General features: G+C 43.5%; 1 long non-coding RNA gene across 2 annotated transcripts in view; it reads right to left on the bottom strand.

Annotated features, from left to right (window-relative positions):
• LOC125134129 (uncharacterized) overlaps positions 1-12,301 on the bottom strand; it is a 46,372-nt gene that overhangs the window by 13,097 nt on the left and 20,974 nt on the right. The window contains exon 2 of one of the 2 annotated variants that reach the window (XR_007136580.1): positions 8,153-8,221. The exons of the other annotated variant lie outside the window; for it this stretch is intronic. This is a non-coding gene — a long non-coding RNA (uncharacterized LOC125134129). The remainder of the gene's footprint in view (positions 1-8,152; positions 8,222-12,301) is intronic. 2 annotated transcript variants of the gene reach the window in all.

Here is a 12,301-nt window from a genome sequence, read left to right as displayed (position 1 = left end):
CTGGCAGGGCAAGCTTGGACAGCGCATGTGACCCATCTGGGTCTCATTCATAAAAGGAAGATATCATCAAAAGGGTATTTTCACTCTAAATTCTTAATTCTAAGATCGCTAAACATTCCAATCTCTGATTCCAATGGCTCCCACCCCAATGATCGGAAAGCAGTCTGTGCCACAGTTCCTAAGATAAATTACTTCTTTCAGTTTGTCCAGCTACAGACTAAGCTTGACGAATGCTGAGACAAGTCTGATGTGTTTCAATCCAGTGCTAGTTGGAATGGACTTGTGGACTAATTTGGATTCCTGGTGGCCCAAGTTCTCCTGATTGCTAATAGAGAGCTGTGAGGTCTAAACAAGAAGACAGGCCATATTCAAAAGAAAATCTGTATCTCCTTCCCAGAAAACCATAAATCCACAAATGGAAAACGAAGATATGGAACCCAAGCATTCCCCAAGTCCTTTTCAAACGTCCCTTTTTAAAAAGGTTAAGTTGATCGGTAGAAATTAGGAGTTTGGGCATTCATGGATTAAGGAAGTAGAGGCCAATAGAAAAAGGGCAGGAGCAAATATGGCTCTTTATGAAAGAAAAGTAGTACCCTGTGATTTTAGGAAAAAGTGAAAGGCATAAATGATTCCAAGATACTGAAGCTCATGGATTTTCATTGTTTTGCCAACACAGCAAATGCTCTAGTTAAATGAAGTTGCAAAACTCTACAGTAACAGTTTTATTAGCCCAGGGGTGCAACTCACCTAAACTAATCAGATACAAAAGGTGTGAACTGATAACACAGAATAAATACCTGCCGGCAAGAAAGGTTTGAAAAAGGGGTTCAATCTCAATAATAATTAAAATTTTAAATGAGACTTTTTGCCCATTGGGGTGGCAACAAGTAAATATAGAGCCTTCAGTGCTGCCCAGGGTGTATGAGAATAGGCAATCTTGAACATAGTAAGTAATGCAAAATTTTAAACACGCATAGCTGTTGACCTACCACTATCTGTCCTAGAAACAGAGCCATCAGAAATTCTTCCATGGATCTTTACTTAATGTTCACTTACTCTTAATAGCAAAAACTGGAAACTACTCACATCAATAGTGGCTTAGTTAAACAAATTTTGTACATCCAAATAATAAGAGTAGTGCTCCATACTTGTTTTCAAAAGGATGATCTTTAAAGTAACTGTACTTAACTGATGTGGGAAGATCTCCCTGTGAAAAAACAAGTTTTGGAAGAGAATGCATAGTAGGATCCAGTTTCTTTAAAAGGTGCACAAGTGTGTAAGTGTGCATGGGTGCATGCACACACACCACACTCTCCAAGACCCTGCCTTCCTCACCCCTCTTGCTGTCCCCACCTCACAAGCCTTGTTCTAGCAGCCTCTGAGTCTCTAGCTTCTATAATGTGCCGCCTAAGAACACATGCTCCGAGGGCCTGATCCTCCACCAATGCCTGGCTAACTCCCAACCTTAATCCTATGCTACTGCAGTAATCTGGAAGAGTATACACCAAACTGTTAGTCTGGATATTTCTGAGGCCATGAGAGCAGGGTATTTTCCCTTTCTGTATCACACTTTCCTGGATTGTTTGAATTTGTAATAATGAATAATAATTTTTTTTTTGCCTTTTAGGGCCACACCCACGGCATATGGAGGTTCCCAGGCTAGGGGTTGAATCAGAGCTACAGCTGCCAGCCTATACCACAGCCACAGCAACGCCAGAGCTGAGCCACGTCTGCAACCTACACCACAGTTCATGGAAATGCTGGAACCTTAATCCACTGATAGAGGCCAGGAATCGAACTTGCAACCTCATAGTTCCTAGTCCGATTCGTTTCCACTGCACCACGACAGGAACTCCGGTGAATAATAATTTTTGATTATTTTTGTAATCAATAAAATGTAAAGAATAAAACTGAAAAAGAAAGTAATCAGATTGTACCTCTTGTCCTGCAACTATTGCTACATTCTGCCCCCTTTAAATCCATCTAGTTCCAGGTCGGTATCACCCACCTGTGGACTAAATAGCTCTAAATAATGTGTCCCTGGAAAGCTCTAGGGTAGAGGGAATAAGACAAATTTGTTTGTGACTTTAAAAGATGGTGCTTACTTCCAAATTTCAGGTTAGGAGATGGGAGTATTCTCAGCTCTGTGGAGTGAAAGCTGAAGTTTTGGTTTGCTGTTTAACTTCTCAGAGAACCTAATCAGATCAACAACTTCAGTAGGAACTAGATGTGATGTTTCAATTTAGTTTATATTATCAAGCTTCCCCAAGCTAAAAATAAAATCAAAGAATATTCTTTTGCTAACTGTAAAATAAAACAAAGCTCCGTTACTTAATTGATCTTATAAAAATCAAGGTATAGTATATCCAAAACTTTTAAGTATCAGAGCATCTGGGTTATAATTTGAGTTCTACAGTAATATGTGGGCTCATGTTAGTGCACGTCACTCCAAACACAGTAAGTTCAAAGTAAGTTCAAACATAGTAATTTCTGGAGTTCCTGTCATGGCGCAGCGGAAACGAATCCGACTAGGAACCATGAGGCTGCCAGTTCTATCCCTGGCCTCGCTCAGTGGGTTAAGGATCCCATGTTGCTATGACCTGTGGTATGGGTAGCAGACAGGGCTTGGATTCCGAGTTGCTGTGGCTGTGGTGTAAGCCGGCAGCTGTAGCTCTGATTCAACCCCTAGCCTGGGAACCTCCATGTGCCATGGGTGCAGCCTTAGACAAAAGACAAAAATTAAAAAAAAAAAAAAAGTAATTTCTTTCTCTCCATCCCCTGCTGACCTCCCCACCTCCATGTGATGAGTCTCCAGGCTCTGTCATCCTGTCCCTGGGGGTCTCTCAAATCCACCCACCACCACACTCCACGTCAACTCAGCACCCTCCCTCACCTGGACCGCAGCCTTATGTCTGGTCTCCTTGGTCCTCGCGGTCTATTCTGCGCACTATAGCTGGAACTGATCTGTTATGGTTCACTCTACAATCACATCTTTTCTCTGCTTTAACCCTTTGGTGCCTCCCCAGTGCTCACAAGACAAGGTATTCTCAGCCCTATGGAGTGAAAGCTGAAGGGTTGGTTCGCAGTTTGAGTTAAGGGTGAGGCTTGAGGCAGCTTTCCTATTAAACGCTGCCTTGGTTAAAGCAGTGATTCCCAATCTTGAGATTTACCCCCAAACTTTTTAAGGCTGATGCATTCTGAAAACTCATCCCAGACAACTCAAAGTGGGCAGATGCCCACACTTTGAGGAACACTGATGAGTGACAAGCAATAAAGAGAGTCAGAGCTCCAAATGCGGGAGCAGCCTGGAGTCTGGCATTAACCAAAGGTGGCTTCCAAGTTCAGGGTAAGCCGCTGTTCTCAGAATCTGCACCAAAGGTGACTCATTTCATCTCATCCCCTCACCAAGGAGGAGGGTTCTGGTGACATGCTCCAGCCAGGGGCTCTTTAAAAAAGCAATGTAAATATTGCATCTTCCTTTTGTTAATAATGCACCTATTTATTTATAGAAAGTAAATGTTTAAAAAGCAGCAGCCTCGTGATTTTAATTTGGAATTTAATCCTTTTACAGAATTCAAGAGCAAAATTCCACAAGGGCTGGACCAGTTCATACAAATACTGAGTCTCCATCAGCTCTCCAAGACTCTGTGCATTGCGTGTTCAAATACATGTTGGGTCTGGGGCGGGGGAAGGGTTGGGAAGGAGGCTCTATTTTTTATCCCACAGTTTGTCATTGAGAAACTGATTCCCTCTTTGCCTTCACACAGGACTGAAAAGATGATTCCAAACTGCATACATCTATTTGATGTTACAAAAAAAAAAAAGGGGAGTTTCTGTCGCGGCACAGCGGAAACAAATCCAACTAGGAACCATGAGGTTGCGGGTTTGATCCCTGGCCTCACTCAGTGGGTTAAGGGTCTGGTGTGGCTGTGGCTGTGGCATATGCTGGCAGCTGTAGCTCCAATTGGACCCCCTAGCCTGGAAACCTCCATAGCCACGGGTGCAGCCCTAAAAAGACAAAAAGACCAAAAAAAAAAAAAAAAAAGAAAAAGAAAAAGAACTTGAAGAGAGAACATCTCTCTTAGGAAACTGTGCATTCTAATTTCTAAGTCTTATTCCAAGGCACTTTTATTATTTTTGTACCAATCATCTCTCATTATTATTATTACTCTTTGAACAGACAGGCCTGGGATTGACTACTATCCCCCAAAATACTAGCTGCCTAAATCTGGTCAATGAACTTACCCTCCCCAAGCCTGTTCTCTGGCTTTTCTTATTTAAAATAAGTATTCGGAACCTGGTAAAACAAGGTAGGTGTCAGAGTTCCCACTGTAGCATAGTGGGTTAAGAATCAGAGTGCAGTGGCTGGAGTCACTGCAGAGGTACAGGTGTGATTCCTGGCCCAGCACAGTGGGCTAAAGGATCTGGCATTGCCACAGATGTGGCTTGGATTCAACCCCTGGCCTGGGAATTACCATGTGCCATAGGTGGGGCCATAAAACAAAATGTATGTAAATTCCCCTTCCTTTCCCTTCTCCCCGCTGCCCGTCACATACCAGAGCATTGCCTCCGGGTTGCAGTTGCGCAGTTGATAATCAATCTCCTTTTGGTCTAGAACTGGAATTTATTTCCTTGCACATGCCCTTTGTACTAACGTCAGTTTGAAGAAAACATCGCTTGGTCTCATGCGGTCCAGCAGAGCATCCTCTAAGAGGGCTGTTGGTTGGCTGTCAAGAGGACTTTCAGGTGGCATTTATCCTACGGGAATTCATGACGGTCCAAGGCCTCTTCTTCAGCCTTCCAGACCAAGAACCTGATTTGTCCAATGTGCTGATGGAGGATCTCTCCTCCCTGGGACACTGTATGTTAACTGAGGCCACAGAAACGATGCAAACAAACCAGAAAGCTGATTCCTTAATTTATGGTGAAATATACCATTGGTGGTGCTGGTGATGGTTGGTGAAGGAGGAGGGACAGTTTATTACGGGTACAAACAAGAGAAACTGGCTACACAATGTTGCTAAGAGGCCCTGACAGCTCTCTCCCTCTTCCAGAAATAGAGTTTGCTAAGGTAGCCACATTCAGCTTCTCAAGTTCTAGTTGCCACTTTCTGTGTTCTAGTCTATGCATTTCTGCTCATGCATCTTTCTCCAACTAAAACCATTCCAGTCCTGTCACCTTGAGATGACCTTGGTTGAAATCCTGGGTGCCTGCAACCCTGGAGCTGCAGTGCTACACTCTTGTGCTTTACTCCTCGCTACATGGGAATCCTTTTCCTCTGGCTGACATGGCCTTTGTGAGGGAAGAGTGGTTAAAATGACAGCCTGGACTTTCTTCCGCTCCCCCTTTCACTTACAATGTCACCATCCTGACCACCAAGGAAGATGGAGTGGCTTCTCTACTTGGTACATTTGGGGAAAAGAAAGTGGATATTCAAGGTTGGCTCCTGTTTTTTCCTTTTTGGCAGCAGACCTGCTCACAGAGAGTGGGATTTCTCCCGTGCTCCCTCTAGCACTGCCCGAGCCAGGTGGGAGTCTACCTCATTCTGCGCTTCAGTATCGGGCAGACCCGCCCATAGATAAAAAGCTTTGTCTTCTGATCTAGCTTTATCAATGGAAAGAGTAGCTATTTTGATAACTATTTGTCTTTCTTATTTTATTGCTCAATTGTCTCAGAAGTTGATACTATTTATTAGGCCCTATCCAATGTTCTGTGGCTGTTAGGTGTTCATCAAACATGGTCAACCATCCTGGTTGGTCTGGGACTGAGGGGTTTCCTGGGCTGTGGTCCCTCTCTCTCTCTCTCTTTTTTTTTTTTTTAGGGCTGCATCCATGGCATACGGAAGTTCCCAGGCTAGGGGTCAAATTGGAGCTGTAGCTGCCAGCCTACACCACAGCCAGAGCAATGCAGGATTCAAGCCACATCTATGACCTACACCACAGCTCATAGCAACACCAGATCCTTAACCCACTGAGCAAGGCCATGGATCAAATCCACCTCTTCATGGATACTTGTCGGGTTCATTACAGCTGAGCCACAATGGGAACTCCCATGGGCTGTGGTTCCTTCTTAAAGGCAGGGATCATATCTCCACTTTTTAAAGTCATAGTAGAAGCTCAATAAATGTGTATAAATTCAGTTGATTGGTTATATTAGATCCACAACAGGCTCTGGTTTTAAATAGCCTTCTATTTTTTCAGTGTTAAAAATCATGACGGTTTTGATTCAAAACTGTGGAACTTCATAGCCAATGTCAAGTATGTCTTATAATAGCTTTACCCTAAGTTCCCAGAAAATAACAATAACTCTTATCTGTGACCTTGACTAAATCTTCACAAGCGTACAAATACTCTTTGTGTTGAAAACTCAAGACATTTAAACCTGGGTTGCTTTAATACTTCTCTTTGCATGAACACATATAAGAAATCATACTTAACTATGCACATGAGTGGAGGGAGGCATTGACACAGAGAGTTTTAAAAGGGGGCTAATATACTTTCCTTACTATTTTTGAGACCAGATGTGCCAAAGATCCTGGAACTCCCATTGTTTCAAATAAAATAATGAAGTCACTGTGAAAAGATTTGATTTGGAAGAGCTGACTCATGGTTCTGTATCCTGTCTTATCAAACTGCTCCCTGATCTTTACCTCATCATAAAAATCAGCTAGAGCACCCTTCAAACTGATGGTAAGTGAAACTTAGCTACAATACTTTGTCTTAAAGTTCGCTGTCTTCTATGTCCTACTTCTTTAATGCTGATGTAAAAGCTTTATGCATTTTTTTTTTTGTCTTTTTGCCATTTCTTGGGCCGCTCCTGTGGCATATGGAGATTCCCAGGCTATGGGTCTAACAGAAGCTGTAGCTGCCGGCCTACGCCAGAGCCACAGCAACACTGGATCCGAGCTGTGTCTGCAACCTACACCACAGCTCATGGCAACGCTGGATCCTTAACCCACTGAGCAAGGCCAGGGATCGAACCCCGCAACCTCATGGTTCCCAGTCGGATTTGTTAACCACTGAGCCACGACGGGAACTCCAAGCTTTATGTATTTTAACAGAAAGGGCATCAACAGCTTTAGATTAGTGTTGACAAACTCAATAAAATAAAGTTGATGATGTTAACAAGAAGTTTAAGGCAAATTTTGCTAGTTATGACACTGTTTGTAACTTGTGCTCTATTAAAGAAAAAAACCTTCAGTGACACTGAAGGTTAAAGAGAGAAAGGCAGAGCTTATTCAGGACCATCATGATAGGTCTAAGGATCTTTGTACTGCGGTGTTAGTGGGGAAGAGAGATTGGGCTCAACTCCAAATACAGCATGGCCAAGTGGGAAATTATAGCCAACGATCAGGGTGGGGGTCAGTGCACGGAAAATTACTAAGAGGAAGTGTCAGAAGTAAGGGGTTTTGGCTAAATCAACATAATGGGATTCTTTTAGGACAGGCTGGGGCGATCAGATACCACCTGAGAGATGGTGGAGGGTGAAGAACCTGATTAGATGTTGAGGGAGATCAGCTGCTGAGGGAAATCGGATCTTGAGGGTGGGCAGTTCTGTTTAACCTGACTTAGCAGGTTTCTGGTTAAAGCTGGATTTCCCAGGGACGGGCACAGACAGGCCTAGGAGAAGGTTCGGGAGCCTGCCTAAACTTTGGTCAGAGTCTTTGTCAGCTCTCTAGATCTCTAGGGGCTTAGGAGGGCTCCTGAACATTCAAATGCAAGCTCTAGTGGTCCATCCCCACGAAGGGTTTTCAGCTCACTGGGGTCGGAAGACAATAAACAAGTATTGAGAGACGATAGACAGTATTAAAAGAAGCTTAAAGGAAGCGGTAAAGGAGAATAAGGAGAGGCCACTTTGGCAAGTCAGTCGGGCGGTGCTTTGAGAAGTGCATAGCGCTGAGGCCAGAGGCGCCTGGTGTGGTCTCAGAAGGGTGGGAGAGCCAGGGTGGCTGGAGTGTGGGGAGGACAACGCCCACGCTCAAGGTCGAGAAGGAACATGCAAAGGAGGGTCTGATTTACTGGATGAACAATGGTAAACCAGTGAGGGGTTGGTAAACTGGGTCAGGATTGGACCTGACTTGCATTTTAAGACAATTGTTCTGCGCCGTTTGGAGAAAAAGGGTTGTAGAGAGGCCAGAGGGAAGTGGGCATACCTGTCAGGAGGCATTGCAGCAGACAGCGAGTGCTGAGGCAGGCTTCTCTAAGGCTGCGGACAGTGGGACCTCAGGAAGAAAGGTGGTCTTGATCAGATAATGCATAACGAAAGCTATCACACAGTTAAATGCTTTCTAAAATAATAACAACTGACTTTTAATGTTGACCTTGTCCTGGAGAAATGCAGTAACTTTATGGTACAAATAATCCCCAATTTCCATGTAAATGCATAGGACTGACATGCAATTTTCACTGAATTTTCATACCTGGCAGAAGAATCTTCCTACACCCGCCATAAAGCAGGAGCTTGGAGACGGCTCCTGATAAACAAACTCCTGTTCTCTGTGACTAAGAGAGACTGAGTCATATAGGGAACAGGCCTGTTAATGTGCAGCTGTCTTAAAATAGGCTGGATGGCAGAATGAGGGAAGAAGGAAGAAATCACAGTCCTAATTTTCTTGCTGATTTCCTCCTTGGGACACTGGGTGCAGGGAGGGATCTATTATCAAAGATGTATCAGATTATCCCGGGAGGGTGTAGTGAATGAAGATTGTGCACACAGGTATGCATCTCACTGCTTTAATAGCCCACGCATCACTATAACTAGCCATAAAGAAAACAAGTTCATAAAATTCCACTCATGAAAAGATTCCAGGGAAAAATGACTTCATTTGGTGACATAAGTAGAAACCCCACCAAAGTAAACTTTATGTGACATCTAAATTGCTTGGCAGCAAATATAACAGGTTTGAAATAAATAACTTGGTAAAATCACTCTATAGAAACAACAGTCTATGAGAAAGAATTTAGGCCTGCTCCCTGGGTAATGAATTTATCATATAAAATGTGATTCTTTGATTTGAACCCAATAAGGGAAAGGAAAACTCAGTACCTCTGCTTCACCTCAGCCTTTAACCCCATTTCCTGTCTCGAGGCCCTGCAATCTGTGGCTGGCTTGGGTAATTGAGATGTTTGAGGTGACGAAAATATCAGGAGACTTGAAGGGGCACTGCTATTTGAGGGCAGAATGAAAAACTGGGTCAGCTCTGTTCTCACTCTCCACAGGCCAAAGCAGTCAAACAATTAATTTAATTAAAATACTTAGAAAAAAATGAGTGACACTTTGTGAATGGGATCTAAAGGAAAATGCTTATTATGATTTATTTTACAAGGTTTTAAACAGATCAGTGAATCTCTAATGCAGGATAGAGAAGATGCTCCCCCCAAATTATTCAAATTAGTTTAGTTGCTGAAGAACTACTGGTTAATTTTTCAAACTATTGAGAAACACAGAAAGAAACAATTAAAATTTCCCTCCTCACTTCCTCTACTTTCTCCTAAACAACCACTGTTACATGGGGTCAATATCCTTTTAGATTTTTTCTAACCATATATAAACTTATATGTAATAGACAACATACTTCTAACACATAGCATAGGACATATATTTGACTAGATGTACTCTTCTGCAAATTGCTTTCTTTACTTTTCAGACACTATACTTAGTCATGCTTTTTAATAAGTGTCTCATTATTTTACCAGTGTCCTATTGGTGCAAAGTTAGGATGTTAATTTCAAATAATACGTTTTCTTCATGTAATGGGAGGATTCTTTCTGTGTAAGGGTAGACTGTACCTATGCTGTGGTAGGATTTTTATCCAAATGATTGTAAACCAAGCATGGACATGAACTGAGAACTGTTTGGATTTCTAGAGAATTGAGGCCATGAGACACTGAGGAACTTACCTAGGGTTCAAGGGCATGAGGCGTCTGCTGCCTGTTCCTTAGCCTGAGGTCTTCCCTTTGGAGGCAGTGAATGTCACTGTCCCCTAGGGATTAGAAGGGTGCCGAGATGGGGAAGAAGCTTTTAGTGGAGAAAATAATGCAAGGAAAGGAGACAGGAAAGTGACACAACAGGCAAGGGAAGAAGGAAGAACAAAGGGAGCTGGTGACCTTGCTGGGGTTCCCCTGAAGAGAAGAGGGAGGCCACTGGAGGGACTGAAAATCTGTGTGGAGATCCTTGGAACACAAGGGACCCTGGAGCCATTTTTTTTCCAGAGGATATCTTGATGAGAAAATAAAATTTAAGAGAGAAGCCAGAAAGAATTCACATGGGAAGGACATTGTGAAACTTTGATTAAATTCTGGCAGATGACTCAAAGAACATTGCCATGACTCAGATTGGAATAAAAAGCATGATGCAAGCTTTAGGAAGGGAGTGATTGTTCTTGTTGTTATTTTGGGGGTGAGCATTCCAATGATGAAGGTTCAGAGATGAGGTATGTTGCCTCCAGGCAAAACTACAGAGGAGATCCAGCTTTGTCTGGGTCCCCATTCCCCCATTCTCGGCTTTCTCTCACCTTGGTCGCTGTCCCTGCTCCCTAATGCCCTGAGTCACAGTGGTAGCTTCAGAATTTCTACAGAACTTAGGGGCAGCCAAACTACTAAGATTTGAGTAGAAGGAACTAGAGGCCCAGTCTTGAAGTGGCATCTATAGAGTAAGCAAACCATTTTATGTTTAGAGTATGTGATACAGCCAGATAAATAGCGAAGTTTCTAAAAGTTGCTTTTATTCCCACTCTACATAATATTATGAGAAAGTTAATTATTCACCTCAAATGATGTTTCCCTTATTTTCTATGGGGTGGCCTGGAAGAATGGAGGAAGGGAAGCCCCCCAGGTCACACACTAATTCCTTTGTACTGCCTCCCATGGTCCTCTTGTTCTCTCTGCTTCCTTCTCAACATTGGTGCTGAGGACAGGTGAGGATGAGCTCAAAAAAGGCACTTCTGGATCACAGGCTCAATACTCACAATGACTGGCTCTCTGCATTGTGTCAGGGAACAAAACCCAAAGAACCAGTCTCTTCATGGTGCAATGTTAGTTGGTGGTGTGGGTATTCTGGAAGGGAAATTGCTCTTTTCAGCCTCCTGAAGTCTGTCTACCTCTCTACCTGCTCCTGAAGTCAGGCCAAATGAGTCGAGGGATTTAGTCAATGCATTTAGGTTGGGTAAAAAATGACACTGTCATTAGTCAAATAAATAAAATACTGGATAGACCCTGCATTACGTAAAGACATGGACCTGAAGATATTATCTTCATTGTGAAGGGTGTGCTATTTTAAATACATTGGGCTCTTCCCACGTGATCGAGCATGATAAGGAGCGCTGGAGGAGTGCTCCACAAGGACCCAACATGAGGACCGGCCTCAGGAAGTTTCTAAGAGCATGCTAAAGTGGAAGTTTCAGGCTGGCTGTTGAGGTGCCAGTGAATTTCATTCCCTACTCCTTTTCCTAAGGGGAGGTGTATCAGCCAGGAATCATTTGCAGGAAACAGAAACCACTCTAGATATTTCATCAGAATGAGGTTTATTTCAATGAATTTGGTACTTAGAAAGTTTTGGAAGGGCTAGAGGAGTAGATTTCAGGCCAGGCATACAGAAATGCCTTTCAGAACAGGACCACTAAATAGACCCCCAGGGGAGCTGCTGCTCTGGTCCTCATCCAGAGGTGCCGAGTCAAGAGCCCAGCCTTAGGGCTCTAGAAGCACTGATGTCAAGATCATACCACTGGAGCTGTGATCTGGGATGAGGAATCCTCTGCCATCACTGAGGCAACTGCTTGTTTGGTTTTTTTTAGGACCACACCTGCGGCATGAGGCAACTACTTCTTAATGTCCACCCAGACAGGGCTTGGACATTGGACCATGGATGAGAAAAGTTCCACCTCTGTTTCCATGGACTTGAATGCAGTGGGAAGATCCCTTGCCCCATCCTCCTGTTCCAGTCTGCCTTCAAAATCTTGTTCAAGTGCCATCAATTGGCAGAACCTAATTTGCCTCCAGAACCCTAACTGCAATAGAATCTGAAAATGACTGTTTTCAGTTTTGCAGTATAAGAAGGCACACAAGGAAGGAGATTGGAATTGATGCTAAGGACCAAATCACTTTATCAGTCATAGAAGGGAGGACTTGGGGCGGGTGTCAGGGGGTCAGTCCCCCTTCCCTTAGCTCAAGACTGAAAGGTGTCAGGGACACTACTCAGAAAGTGAGCAATTCGTCCTCTGCAGTTTAGGATGGAGCAGGGGTTATGGATTCTGACTCCTTCCTGGGAGTCTACAGTTGAGAGATGCCCTGACCTCAGGAGAAAG

The sequence above is a fragment of the Phacochoerus africanus genome, chromosome 1 (genome assembly GCF_016906955.1).
Source record: "Phacochoerus africanus isolate WHEZ1 chromosome 1, ROS_Pafr_v1, whole genome shotgun sequence".
NCBI classification, from domain to species: Eukaryota; Metazoa; Chordata; class Mammalia; order Artiodactyla; family Suidae; genus Phacochoerus; species Phacochoerus africanus.
Note: the sequence above shows the minus strand (reverse complement) of the source record. Positions and strands in the feature narration are given on the sequence as shown.